Genomic DNA, 14219 nt, shown 5'->3' on the forward strand with positions numbered 1-14219 from the left:
TGAATTTTCACAGCGCTATAGTCCCTCCGCAACAGTTACAAGCTTAGCTTTCCACTATTGAAACGCATCCTGGCATGGTAGGTACAGCAAAGGTAGGAACTCTGGTGTCCTACTGTGCAGTTGCCGTGGGAGCGGAGAGGCGGCTGCACACTGCCTTTACTTCCGGGTATGCTAGTCTCCATCATGCAGTTCACCTGTGAGAACACATGTAGGTACTTAACTACTCACATCTGTTAATCTTGTGATTTGCATAAAGGATGCCTTAGAGCAGAGAGAACTATGGTATCTGTCTTTTGGGGATTGGCTTATTTCACTGAGCATAATGGTCTCCACTTGGGACCATTTTATTGCGAACTGTAGGGTTTCATTCTTTTTCTGGCCGAGTAGTATGGCATAGAGTAGATGTACCACCGTTTCTTGTTCATTCCTCTTTCAACAGGCATCTGTTTCCAGGTTTTCGCTCTTCTGAGTTGTGCTGCTGTAAATACAGTTGCAGGTCGCATTTTTGGTTCGTTCATACAGTGAGTGTTACCTGTTAGTAACAGCACAGTGAGTGTTGTTCGTCTTCATTTGTGTCAGAATTGTCCTGAGTGACTAGACAGTGTGACCAGCGGCTGGGCTCCCTCTGGGAGGAGTCCTCCAAGGACCCCAGGTCCTCAGGACCGTCAGCCACCGTGGCCAGGGGAGCAGCATGCCTGTCAGGTGGCTGCTGGGAACGAGTTAATTGTCTACAGCCTGAGCGGTCAACTGGCCGCAGGCTGTTGTGCAGCCAGCCCAGGGTTGTGATAGAACCGTGTTGGTGTGATCTGTGGGACCCAGTGCAGGTGCTTGATCCGGGTCCAGGGCCCCCCGGAGAATTTTATTTAACACGGTGGACTTCCTCTCTGGCAATTTTTCCTTCATTGAGAGGTGGACAAGAGGTGTGTTAAGCAACATCTTCATCAGATTGGGAACACCTGGTGCAGGACCTGATTTCCAGCCTGGGTTCCTGACTGCTGATTTTCTGCCACTGCTTCCGGGGCGCTTGGCCAGAGCGGGGGCTGCTTAGAGCTGGGCGCAGGACGCAGCCTTGGGGCGCGTCCTGGACCCGCACCTCCTGTGCCATGGGCCAGGATGACTTGGCGGCCCCAGGGACGTCTGCGAGGGTCTCTCTGGCCCAGCCTGGGAGTCCCGGCCCTCGCGGGGATCCGTCCTTCGGGTGGGCGGCGCTGCCCAATCAGTCCCGGGCTCGGGCGAGCCGGTCGAGGAGGAAGGGTGAGCTCGCGCCTGCAAGTCGCGGTTCCCCCACCTTGGCGTCAGAACCCCAGATTCTGTGGCTGCCCTATCCGGAGCTTGCCCGCAGCGGCTGCCTGCGCTCTGGTCGCTGTGGCCCACGCCACGCTCCTGGCTCTCCTGGATACCACTTCGAGGACCGGCCTCCTGGGACACGGTAGCTCGCCCCCCTCCCCCGTCAACAGGTGAGCCACATCCCTGCCTCCTGCACCCCTGTCTGTACTGTGGGTCTGGCTCCCTGGAGAACCGCGGCCGGGAGGGCACGCAAGCGGACCAGTGCGTGGAGCACCTGGGGCAACTTGCTGGGGGCGCTGAGGCGGGAGAGGCCAGGCCGGGTTTTTGCGAGTCCGAGCTGCAGGTAGGGCAGCTGTCTGTCCCCAGGGGACGCAGGGGGCGTCCTCAGGTGCCCCCTGCGGGTCCTCAGCACCGAAGCGCAGGCGTGAGGTGAGCGCATGGTCGGTGCGCAGAGTGGGAAGCTGCCCAGTGCCAAGGCCGCCAGCACCGAGGGTGAGGTGAGCCGGCAGCGTCTCCGCGCCTGCCTCGGGATTAGAACTGCCTGCTGGTTGAGTAGGGCACTGCCCTCTTAGGGAGTCAGGTGTTAATGATCGGGGTTATTCCGTACTGACCCTGGGAGCAATCTGGTCAGGGCTGAGTGAGGCTAAGGACCGAGTCCCAGATCAAAAACCATCAGGGGGGTCTGAATGTACAGTTGGAGAGGGAGCAGGAGGCTGAGGGGCCTGCAGGGTCTCTGTGTGTGAGCCCCGGGTTGGCTGTGGGCTCTTCCTGGTTTGGGCCCCTGCTCCTCCATTTGTGCCTGGGCTGCAGGGAGGGAGATGCGCGTCTCACTCTCAGCCTGGGGTGGTGTGAGCGCCTGGAGCAGCCATGTGGTGAGGACCAGAGCTCTGAGGCCTGCTGGTGTTGGCCTGTGGTTTCGGTAATGGTGTTTCTGCACTGGTCGGCGTCGGGTGTGCCTGCTGGTCACTGAATGGACATAGCAATGGTCTTGTGGCCCCATCTCCAGTCCGCCAGCTAGGAAAGAGGCTCATGGGGAGCAGGGCTGGGAGCGCTTTAGGCTGGCCTCTTCTCCCAGTGTTCTTGCTGCAGTCTGAATATTTGTGGAGATGCAAAATGAAACCAAATTCTGTTATCTGCTCCATATTCACTTCCATATTGGTAGTTTTGTTGCCAAAAGCATTTTAGGACTATTCTTTCTTTCTTTTTTAAATTTAACCAATTTTTTTTTTTTGAGTGATTGCTGGCTATTTTTACTGCTTGGAGGTTGTAAGAACCAGCCTGAAACTCATCTTGAACTGTTTACTGGAAAGACTGGTTACCCGAGTCTTCCGTGTGCTAACGATGCTGACAGGTGTTTCAAGGTGTTTTCTCACGGTGTTAGGAGTGCGGCTGCACCAGGTTCTGGCGCATGTGCATTAGTACACCTGAGTGTTGGTGCCCACACTTGGGGCTCCAGGAGGGTAGGGGATCGGTTCTGGGGTGTAAGAACTGGGCAGGACGGAGGATCCGCTCCACCCGCAGAGGGAGAGGATAGTACTGAAGCCCCGCCGCCTGGCTCGTCTCCCTCCGCCCCCACTCTCCATAACCCCCTACCAGCCCAAATGACTGCACAGCCTCTGTTACCTAAGGTGGAAGGACTTAGCTTAGCACCCAGCCTGCCAGCCTCTGCCCCTGCCCTCCATTCTGTGTCCTCTCTGCCTGCCATTATCTTTCCACCGTGTGTGGTTAATCTGCGACTCAATCCACACACCGGTTCAAATCCTGACGTCCATGGCCCTCCGTTCCCTCCTGCCCTTGACACCATTCGTGAGATTCTACAACTGAGTTTTTCCCTCCAAATTTAGTCTCTTCTCTCGATGCATCTGGTCTCCCACATTGTTGGCAGTAGCACACATACTTGGGCCATCTTCTGTTGCTTTCCTGGGTGTGTTAGCAGGGAGGTGGCTGGAAAGGGGGCAGTCGGGCCCTCAAGTCAGTTCTCTGATAATGCGATGCGAGCATCATGCAGCGGCATAGCTCACTGTGCTGCAGTGCTGGCCCAACTTCTGCTCTGTCTGAGCCCTGCAGAGTCCAGGTTCCCCGTCCGCTGAGGAGCTAGACAGAGAAAACAGTGTGGGAAAAGGACAGCTATTCATTGCCTAATTGTTGCCGAATTTCCCCACATTAGGATTTTTAGTCATCTTCTGGAATATTATGGGCTTGATTCCACTGTGATTAAGAACGTGTTGATAGCGATTATTTTGTAATTTTCAACTTGTCAAACTTGAGCAATCTTAGGAGATTTTATTGGTGGACTTCAGAACAGTGAAAATTCTCTAACAGCTGAATCAAGACCTTGGTTCATTACGGGACTTTTTCTGCATCTTCAGTTCTTCCTCATCAGCCTTACTTTCCTGTTCCTGAGGGGCTGTGCCAAAGCCCAAGGCTTGGGTGGTAAAGTGTTGGTTTCTTCTTAGTTTCAGTTAAATTTAAAATTGTATCTTTCTTGAAACTTTCATCACTTGGTGGTGATTTTCTTAGCCCTAACTATACTCTTTGCCCAAAATGTTATTTTGACTGCAATATATAAAAATTTATCCAACTTGGAGTTACCTTTTTCTTTTTAAAAATTGTCTCTTTGCAGAACATCAAATATAGAAAAGGAGATCTTCTATCCACTGATAGGCGGTAGTGGCAGGTTCTAGTCCAGGCCAAAGTCAGGAGCCAAGGACTGCATCCAGGTCTCCCACATGGTTGGAAGGGGCCCAAGTCCATGGGCCGTCCCCTTCTGAGCTCCCATGGACAACAGCAGGGAGCTGGAACAGAAGCAGAGGAACCAGGAATTAACCCAGCACTCTGACGTGGCATGTTGGCATTGCAAGTGGCAGCTTACTGTACTGCACAGTGTTGCCTTGGAGCTGTTGTCTTTTTAAAATCGTTTCACCAATTTGTACTTGAGTCCTTACCTGTGGGTTCCTCCCCCAAATTCCTGGAAGTGTGGAACTCAGTGTGAGACCAGCATGTGGGGAGTAGAGACCTGCCCACGGGAGCCAGGACAGGCGCTGGCAGAAGCTGCAGTCAGAGCAGAGCAGGACTTGAACTCAGGCAGCTGATGTCGGCTGTGGGAATCCTAATTGTTGTGCCCGGCACCCATGGCCAGCCACTGTCTTCCTGGTACATCTCTTGCCGATATTTCTGTCAACTTTAGTGGCTTATGTTCCTTGACAGCATAGGGCAGTGTTTTTAAGCCAAGATTTGTCTTTTACACAGAAATTCCGTTGCTCATTTTTGCAGGTGATTACTTGTGACTCTAAAGGTAACTGGCATGCATACTTGTGTTCTAGTTTTAAATGCTTTTTTTTTTTTTTTTTTTTGTCTCCTGTCTTGTCTAAGATCGACTTTTCTGGAGATTTGTTTCATTAGTTGCAAATGTTGCTTATTTTTTTTTAAACTTGACATTTCCCCAATATAGTCTAAAAGTATCCAGATTCAGTGACAGTCTTTACCCTGTTCCTGAGCAGCTTGGGGACCTAGTGCTGTTTGCCTTCCCATCACTCCCTGTGTCCTTCGTGCTGTTACTGTACTGGGTACGAAGGTCTTTATCTTTTCTTCTTAAATCTACACAGTGCCTGTGTAGACACATCTGTGTACTTGCTGGTTTATTTGCGTGTTGTTCATTGCTTGCTCTGTGTCCTCTCTTCCTTTTCCCCGAAGCACGTGCTGTAGAAGCTCCTTGAAGGAAGGTGGGCTGGGGTGAGCTGTGGGTGTGAAGCATTTGAAGGTTTTATCTGCAGACGTCCCTCATTCTGCTGGACAGCTGTGGCTCTCAGAGCCCGGAACACGCTGCACTGGGGGGTCCTGCTGCCACTGCTGGCACTGCTGGGTGACCGAAGCAGCCTCATTGTCCCACTGCTACTCCGTTGATGTGACTTTCTTTGTCCTGGGCTGCCGTTGGACCTTTTCATTAGATTGCGGGCTAACACTGCCCTGGGGAGGAGGAGATCCCCACTGCGACCTCCAACCCCTCTTAGGTGGACCTTGTTGCTGATGTGTGAGCCTTATAAATGCCACCACTGGTGGCCAGGGGCAAAACACGCCTATGAGCTGAGTTTATGTGCGTCTACGTGGGGATCCTCGGAGGAGAGTGGAGGCTGCAGAGAATGGTGAAAGCAAGGTGCCTTTGCATTTTTTCATGTAAGGGATGATACACGTCACGGTGGCAAGGCACGGGGGCAGCTGAAGGTGGACAACTGTGATCCAAGTGCAGGAGCACCTCAGCAATGAAACTTAAGGGGTAAGTGTATTTTGGCACAGAAATTTGAGATCTATGAGACCCACAGTCTTCAAAATGTTAGTGGAAGTGTATGTTTTGAGCAAGAAAACTATACAGACTGTAGGTGGATTTTCATCCTTTTGCACCAAAATAAACTTATCTAATAACATTGTTCCCCATAAACTTTGTAAAGTGCCCTCTTGTGGAGGCAGGCTGGTTTGAGGACCTTCGGGTGGGGGGCTCTGAGCTGCCAACAGCTGTCTCTGGCGCTGGGCGATTGTGTCCTGCCTGTAGGCTGACCAGCGGAGGCCCTCTGCGTTCCAGCCTCCTCATTCAGCAGTCACCAGGACTCACAGAGCAAGGGCTGGTTCCCTCAGAGCAGGTGTCTGATGCGGCTGGGTCGGTTGTTTTGTCAATGTTCGTTGTGCTTCCTGATCTGCCAAAATTTTTTTTTTAATTGTGGAAATTGTCAGCCATTATTTGTCCTAATGTAATCTGTGTGTAGCTGAAACTAAATGTGTACTGGTGGAGTGCGTAATGGCCAGTGCATGTCGAGTACAGGCTGAGAGTGAGCCCCACCCCCGTGTTCTGTTGGCTTTCCTGTCTCCTGTAACACGGAGATGCTATAAAAATTTATATTGGAAATTCAGATATACAGAGGAGGAGAGACAGAGAGGAAGATCCTCTGCCCGTTCTGTACATATTTTAGCACCTTTTTTTTCTATGTCTGAGAAGAATGCTGAAGGTGTTTTTGATTGGGATCACATTGAATCTATACGTAGTTCTTGGTAATATGGACATCTGATGATATTAACCATACCAGTTCATGAACATAGCCACAATGGCTAGAACTTCCTGGACCATGCTGGATAGCAGTGGCCAAAGATTTGGCTCGAACTTTCTGAACCATGCTGGATAGCAGTGTGAGAGTTCTGGATCTCAGTGGAAAAGTCTGCACCTGCCCCCACCCCCTTGAATATAATGTCGATGTTGGGATTTTTAGGTGTCGCCTTGATTGTTGGAGGAATGTTCCTGCTCCCCAGTTTGCTTGAGGTTTTCTGCATGGAAGAAGGTTGAGTTTTATCATATGCTTTCTCTGTATCTACCGGGATAATCAGAAGATTTTATTTTTCAGCTTGTTAATGTGTCACATTTACCGATGTGCACATATTGAAGCGTCCCTGCATCCCAGGGGTGAAGCTCACTTGGTTCGGGTGAATGATCTTGCTGAGGTGTTGTTGGATTTGATTAGCTAGTATTTTGGAGGATTTTTGCATCTGTGTTCATCAGGGATATTGGTCCATAGTTTTCTTTGTTGTATCGTTTTCTGCTTTGGGAACGAAGGTGGTACTGGCCTCACAGAAGCAGCTTGGGGGGACTTCCTCCCTTTCAGTTGGTTTGGATAGTTTGAGGAGAATTGGAGTGAGTTCCTGGAAAGCTTGGTAGAATCCAGCAGTGAAGCTCTCTGGTCCTGGGCCTGCCTTTGTTAGAAGGGTCTTCATTGCTGACTCAGTCTCTGTTATTGGTCTATTTAAGTTTTCTGTGTCATCAGGACTCAATTTAGGCAGCTCGTATGTGTCCAAAAATCTACCCATTTTTTCTAGATTTTCAAGTTTGTTGGCATATACCTGTTTGTATTAATTTCTGATGATTCTTTGTATACCTGAGTTATTGGTTGTTATATTTTCCTTTTCATCTCTGAATTTACCGATTTGGGTTTTCTCTGCTTTTTTTTTTTAATTAGTTGGGCTAGTGGGGCATTTGTTTATTTTTTTCGAAAAACAGCTCTTCAATTCACTGATCTTTCATGTTTTTGGGGTTCAATTTTTGTTTATTATCTGATTGTAATTATTTCTGCTAACTTGTGGTTTGGTTTGTTGTTTTTCTGGGTCCTTCAGATGCATTGATACATGATTTGATGCCTTTTGGATTTCTTGATAGTGGCTATAAACTGCCCTCTTGCTTGGCTTTTGCCATCTCCTGTACATTCCGGTGTGTTTTAGTGTCTTCATTCGTTCCCAGGGATTTTCTGACTTCCCTTTTGATGTCTTCTATGATCCACTGTTCCCTCAGTAACATGTTGTTCATTCCCCATGAGTAATTGTGAGGGTTCCTTGAGTGTTGGTTTCCAGCTTCATTCCTTGGTGCTCAGAAAAGATGCCTGGTATGATTTCAATGGTTTTGAATTTCCTGAGGCTTGATCTAATGCCTTAGCATGGGGGCTGTCCTAGAGCAGATTCCGTGAACTGATGAAAAGACTGTGTGTTCTGTGTTTTTGCGATGGAATGTTCTGTTGATGATGATTAGATCTGTTTGGTCCATCGTAGGGACTAGCTTGTTGTTACCTTGTTAATTTTCTGCCTATTTGATCAGTCCAATGATGAAAGTGGGGATTTGAGCCCCTATTATTACTATATGGAGTCTGTGTGTCCCTTTAGATCTATTAACATGTGCTTTAAATACCCAGGTGCCCTGACACTGGGTACATATGCCTTTACTATAATCATTTCTTTGTTGTTAAATTGACCCCTTGATCATTGTGTAATGTCTTCATCTCTTTAATAGTTTTTGTGTTAAAGTCTACTTTGTCTGATATTAGAATAACTACACCTGTTCTTTTTTTCCTCATGGAATGTATTTGTCCATCCTTTTCATTTTCAGTCTATTTTTGTTGGTGAGGTGTGTTGTTGTAGGCAGCAAATAGATGGATCCACTCAGCCAGTCTGTATCTTTTGATTGGAGACTTTAGGCCATTTGCTTACAATATTATTATTGAAAGGTAACAACTTGGTCCTGTCACTTTCCCGTAAATATTGTTTGACTTTCCTTTGTACTTTTACCAGAAGAGTTTCTACCATCACATTCTTTTATTGTGTGATTATTCATCTCTGTCTGAGTAGCACATCCTTAAGCATCATTCATAAGGCTGGAGGGGTGGTGGTGACGTCTTTCAGTTTGTATGTTTTAGGTCTTTATTTTGCCTTCATGTATAAATAAGAGCTTTACTGGATACAGTTTTCTGGGGTTGCAGTTTGTTTTAGGACCTGGACTATGTCTTTCCATTCTCTCCTAGCTTGCAGTGTTTCTGATGAGAAATCAGCTGTTATTCTAATGGGGGAGCCTGTGACAGTAGCCTGGCATTTCTCCTGTGCACACTGTGGACTCTTTTCTTTCTGTTTGGCTGTTGGACGTTTGCCTCTAATGTGCTGTGAAGGTCGTTTCTGATCGTGCCTGTTGGGGTTCTGTGTGCTTCCTGTACCTGGACGCCCCTTCTCCCTCCACACCAGTGAAGTCTTCTGCTCTTGCTTCACTTCTGATGGGTTCTTTGTTTCCACACCTTGAGGAACTCCTCAGGTATGTGTGTGTGATGGCTTGATAATTTCTTGAACACTGTTTTGAGGTATTCTGATTTTTGTTCTTGTTCTTTGTCCAACTGAGGTAATTCCAAGATCACTGTTTCATATTTTCTTTTTTAAAAAAGATTTATTTTTTTATTACAAAGTCAGATATACAGAGAGGAGGAGAGACAGAGAGGAAGATCTTCCATCTGTTGGTTCACTCCCCAAGTGAGCTCAACGGCCGGTGCTGCGCCTATCCAAAGCCAGGAACCAGGAATGTCTTCCGGGTCTCCCACACGGGTGCAGTGTCCCAATGCATTGGGCTGTCCTCGACTGCTTTCCCAGGCCACAAGCAGGGAGCTGGATGGGAAGTGGAGCTGCCGGAATTAGAACCGGCGCCCATATGGGATCCCAGGGCCTTCAAGGCGAGGACTTTAGCCACTGGGCCACGCCGCTGGGCCCTCTTATTCATTTTCAGGCATTTTATTGACCTCTTCATCTTCACATCCTTGTGGAGAGTCGTAATGTCTTCCTTGCAGCTGCTGCACCCTCCCTGACTTGAAAATGGTGCTGGCTCTTCCTTGGTCTGGGCATCTGGGTTGGGGCACAGGGGAAAGAGATATAATCTCACCCCATGCAGACCTAGAGACGCTCTAACCCCCTTCCACCCAGCCTCTTGCTCCTTTGGAATATTCCAGAACCCCTGGTTTTTTAAATCAAGCTCCTAAGACTCCTCGTCACCCACTCCTCCTTCACCTCTCCCATGGGAGTCATCGGTAATTCCTATTTAATCTCAGGTGTCACATCAGCCCCTTTTCTCTTTCCTGTTTCTACTCTGGCCTCTCATCTGGGGGAGGTTACTAGTGCAGTGTCTGCTGCCTGGCCTGCTGTGACTCCAGCTTGTCTGCAAATGTCTCTTCGTGTCCCCTGTCTGATCCCTCTTTCTTAACTGAGAAATTCTTCCTTGTTGGGAAAAATCTGACTGGTGTGTCCCCCTCATTTGTTTTCTTTGCCTTCCACCTTTGCTGCCTTCTCCTGCCCCTCTGGGATGTGGCTCTGCTCACTTGTGCATGCCTTCCTTGTTTGGCCTTTAGTCCTAATAACTTCTGAAAGGAAAGAGGAGGAGACAGGACAGCTGGATTCCCACACACTTGTATGTCAGCATGTTGAATCAACCCAACAGCATGTGTTTGTATACCTGGCTGTTTCTCTGTCACTTTGCTTCCATGCTGTGATTGGGGCAAAGCACCTTAAAATATCATTGCAGATCTCGCAGGCATATGTGATTATCTTTTTCTTATAAATGGACACATTTCCTAAAAGACCTCGCTTAACATATGATAAGATTTTAAGACAACTGTCATTTATTTGAAAGGCTAGGAGAGACCAAGCAAGATGTTCCAGCTACTGGTACATTCCCCAGATGTTGGTAACATCTGGGGATGTAGTAGACCGAAGCCAGGAACTCAGTCCAGGTCTCCCACCTCCGTGTTAGTGACCCAAGTCCTTGAACCATCACCTGTTGCCTCCCGGGGTGTGCATCAGCAGGAAGCTGGCATCAGAAGCAGAGGAGCTGGGACTGGAACCCAGAGACCCCAGTGTGGGATGCAAGTGTTCCAAGTGGTGTCTTAATTGCTCACAAAGACCAACGCACGTGGGCAATTGGTCACAGCAGAGATACTGTGGTGGCGAAACTCCTTTGTGAAGCTGCCAGGGCTTCTCCGAGAAGCGTCTTTATAAGCAGATGCTACTCTGCAGGAGACGCCACAGGGGCACGACCCGCTGTCAGCAGAGGTGTCTTCCTCATGGCAAGGCCGTCTCCCCAAGCCTGCTGTGGGAACCGCCAGTCTGAGTGCACGGGAAAGTGGCTGCCCAGGGTTGATGTCGTCTCGGTGAGCAGCTCCCGACGCCTTCTGAGCATGGTCTGTCTGTGGTCAGCCTTGATTCTCATGGAGCCATTCTGTGGTTTTTAAGATTTTTTATATTTATTTGAGAGGCAGATTTAGAGAGGGAGAAACAGACTTTCCATTCCATCCACTGGATCACTCTCCAGGAATGGCCACAAGGGCTGGAGCTGAGGCTGGCTGCAGCCGGGAGCCAGGAGCTACACCCAGGTCTCCCATGGAAGTACAGGGGCCCAAGCACTTGGGCCATCCTGCACTGCTTTCCCAGGCCATAAGCAGGGACCTGGATGGGAAGTGGGCATTCAGGATTCGAACTGGTGCCTATATGGAATGTCTGAGCTGCAGGTGGCAGCTTTACCCACTATACCACAGCACTGGCACCATCCAGTGCTTTTCAATAATATGAGTGTCCACAACCCCACCTCTTCAAGGAAAGCTTGACCTACCCTGACCTCAGGATCTCCTATCTGACTGTGCTACATCCGGATGAAAGGCCCAGCCTCAATCTCATGCCCCTGAGCCCTTGGCCTTGCAGCCCAGTGGTTTCCATGAGGGTGTGCATGGTCTATGGGGAATCCTGTAACACTGAAACAGTGCTGCTAGTCAATTGATGACATGGCTGGGTGGTCAGCTGAGTGAAACAGTTAAGAAAATGCACATTAGAATTTGGACCTGTGGCTCTTTCATGGTGGTTGTTGGCTTCCAAGCAAGTGTAAGTCCCCTCAGTGACAGCCGATCAGACCATCCCGATCAGAACCTGCTGTGGTGTGCCTGGAAGTCTCGGACTTCGCTGATCTCCTAGCCTGCCTTTCCTGAGAAAGCTTATTTGAGGAAGAGAAGAGGTTGACCTTCCCTGTGTTGGTTCACTCTGAGTACAACAGCTGGGGCTGGGCCGGGCTGCAGGCAGGAGCCTGGCACTCCAGGCTAGCAGGAACGCAAGTGCGTTTGCAGGAAGCTGGGTGGGAAGCAGAGGAAGTAGTGCTGAGCCGAGCAGTGGTTGTTCCCCAGTGCCCAGCCCGGGCCTGTGGTTTGCAGTCTTTGATATCCTGGCTCCTGCCCTGGGCACAGTTGGCACTGCAGGGTCAGATCTTCCCTCTGCTGTGACCTGCAGGGTGTTGGCTGGTGTTCTGGGGCCTCTGTGCATTGGGACTAGTGGGAGCTTCCCAGCGTGGCTGCAGGTTTCCTTCAGGCACTGCCGGATGTCCCTGGGGCTGCGGGGTGGGTGATCGTTGGCCCAGCTGCCAATCACTGTGTCAGCGCCGCTGTTGTAAGCTCCTGCATGAGAGATCGGGCTGTGGGGAACTTTCTCACCTGGCCCCATGGGAAGACCCAGAATCCTGTGAGCGGGGCTCCCCGCCTCTGGTCTGAGTGCAGATCCTGGGGGGCACTGGACAAGAATTCTGATGACACCAGCCTTACCTGCGGTGGGCTCACCTCAGAGCAGGGTGCCAGGGCATCAGGTACAGGGGACAGGGCGTGCTCTGGGGATGGGACCTTAGGAGCCAGAGCAGGGAGGATGAAGGGAATTGGGTGGCCAGAACAGGGAGCAGGAGAGGTCCCGGCCCTGCAGGGGAGCCCCTGGGCCTCTGGCTGTGAGTGTGCCTGTGGAAACGGCCGCCCCTGCTCCTCCCGGACCCTGTCTGCAGCCTGGCATTACCGCCTCTCATGGAAATAAGTGTTTTCCCCATTAAGCATCAGCGCATGGTGGCTCATTCATGCTCTCGGACAGGTTACCAACCAACCAGCAAGAGGAAGGGAATGGTGAAATCTTGTGATAACCTGCCTGTGGGTCTGGTGTCCGTGTTCTCTTGGGTCCTGCTCTGTCCCTTAAAGGCACAAACACTTGTTTGTTGTGAGTGCAGGGGTGCCGTCTGTCCCGTGTGGCCCTGTGTCAGGATGCAGGCCACTTGTTTAGGCTGGTGGCTTCCCACCTGCTGGCACTGACTAGAGTATCCCAACCAGAGGGACGATTTCTCTTCCGCATGCCATCTGCTTGGTTTTCAGTGGTGGAAAAAGACCGTGTCAGGGTTAATCCTTTGTCTGGTCTCAGGACTGGGCACCACCCCCCTCCAGACACTTGGCTGGTGCCCCTGCCTGTCTGCCATTCTCCGGAGCTCACTCTCTTTCCCCCGTGTCTTCCCCCCACTCTGATTCTGGCCCTCTCCACCCCAGGTTCCTCCCTGTCTGAGCTCTGCAGCCACAGCTGCCTGACCTCTCAGCCCTTTGCCCCGACCCTCCACTGCTCTGCAGCTTGCCATGGCTGTCCAGTGCCTTAAGGGAGCAGGCACAGACTTCCAGGTTGGACCCCAAAGGCCTTTCCCAGTGTGCTCCCCTAGGCTCCCAGCTGCTGCAGCTCCCGCCTTGCTACCCTGGTGGCTTCCCTGTCCTGGAGACACCAAGTCTTCCTCCCATGGGGCCTGCCTTGGACAGCTGGCTGACTTGCAGGTGTCTCAGCCTGCGCCCTGTCCATACTTCATGCACCGTGTCAGGTTTCACCTCTGTTCCCCCCCGCCGCCCCGTGTTCTTGTGCCTTCTGTGACCCCCACCCATTCGGCCTCTGTCACAATGGTCGCACACAGGCTTGGCTGCTGGCCTGGGACTCAAGAACCCTTCCTGCTGGAGGTGAAGGCTGGTGGGGGAGGTCACTCCCTGCTGGGGCCCAGGATTCTGGATGTGGCCCTGGCTTAGCTGAGGACCAGCTCTGTGACCCAGGGTCCCCTGAGTGCCACACCCCTCATCTGCACACGGGGGACACACAGTGCCCTGTGGTGCCTTAGCCTGGGCACTGGTGCAGACTCAGGCAATTGGTGCTGATCCTGGTGGTACAACATGGATCCAAGGTCTTGGTGGAGGAAGCTGTCACCAGGGCAGAGCCGAGAGCCTTTCTCCGGCCCTGTGGGGTTCCCTGGACCCCTGCTCTGGGCGGCAGCTTCTGGGTCAACCACTCCAGGAGGGTGGGGACCTCCCTGTCCCACCCCACAGCTGTGGCTCCAGCCCACGCAGTGACTGTCGCATAGTAGGTGTTCAGTAAGGGTTTCTGACCCACTGAGTTAACCAGCCTTTCTTTGGCCTTTTGTCTTCTAGAGGAAGTGCAGGGTTTGGTTTAAGTCAGAGGAGCCTGTCTGAGCTGGGCTTGGAGAAGCCAACACCGTCTAAACTGAGCGGGACCAGGAAGAGCCATGGAGAAGCAGGACAAGGTGGAGAATGTTACCAGAAATGCCCGGTGGGTTCTTTCCTCAGCTTAGTGTAGAAATAAAAAGCCGGGAATCTGTTGCAGACAGAAAAGTTTATTTGCGAAGGGACCAGGTGAGCAGGGAAGGGAGGGAGGGGAAGCACCTCTGGAGAGAAAGCCAGGAGGTGGGGTGCCTCTGGAAAGGGGAGGGGGAGAGACACCAAAGGTTTGAGGAAGGGTCTTGGGATTTTAAGCCTTTCTGATCC

The 14219-nt window shown here is 51.0% G+C and overlaps 1 long non-coding RNA gene across 1 annotated transcript in view; it reads left to right on the forward strand.

Annotated features, from left to right (window-relative positions):
• The window catches only part of LOC131482874 (uncharacterized), a 36368-nt gene extending 22382 nt beyond the window's left edge, over positions 1-13986 (forward strand). The window contains exon 5 of the long non-coding RNA XR_009247366.1: positions 13866-13986. This is a non-coding gene — a long non-coding RNA (uncharacterized LOC131482874). The remainder of the gene's footprint in view (positions 1-13865) is intronic.
• The last annotated feature ends 233 nt before the right edge of the window (positions 13987-14219 follow it).

The sequence above is a fragment of the Ochotona princeps genome, chromosome 21 (genome assembly GCF_030435755.1).
Source record: "Ochotona princeps isolate mOchPri1 chromosome 21, mOchPri1.hap1, whole genome shotgun sequence".
Classification (NCBI taxonomy): Eukaryota; Metazoa; Chordata; class Mammalia; order Lagomorpha; family Ochotonidae; genus Ochotona; species Ochotona princeps.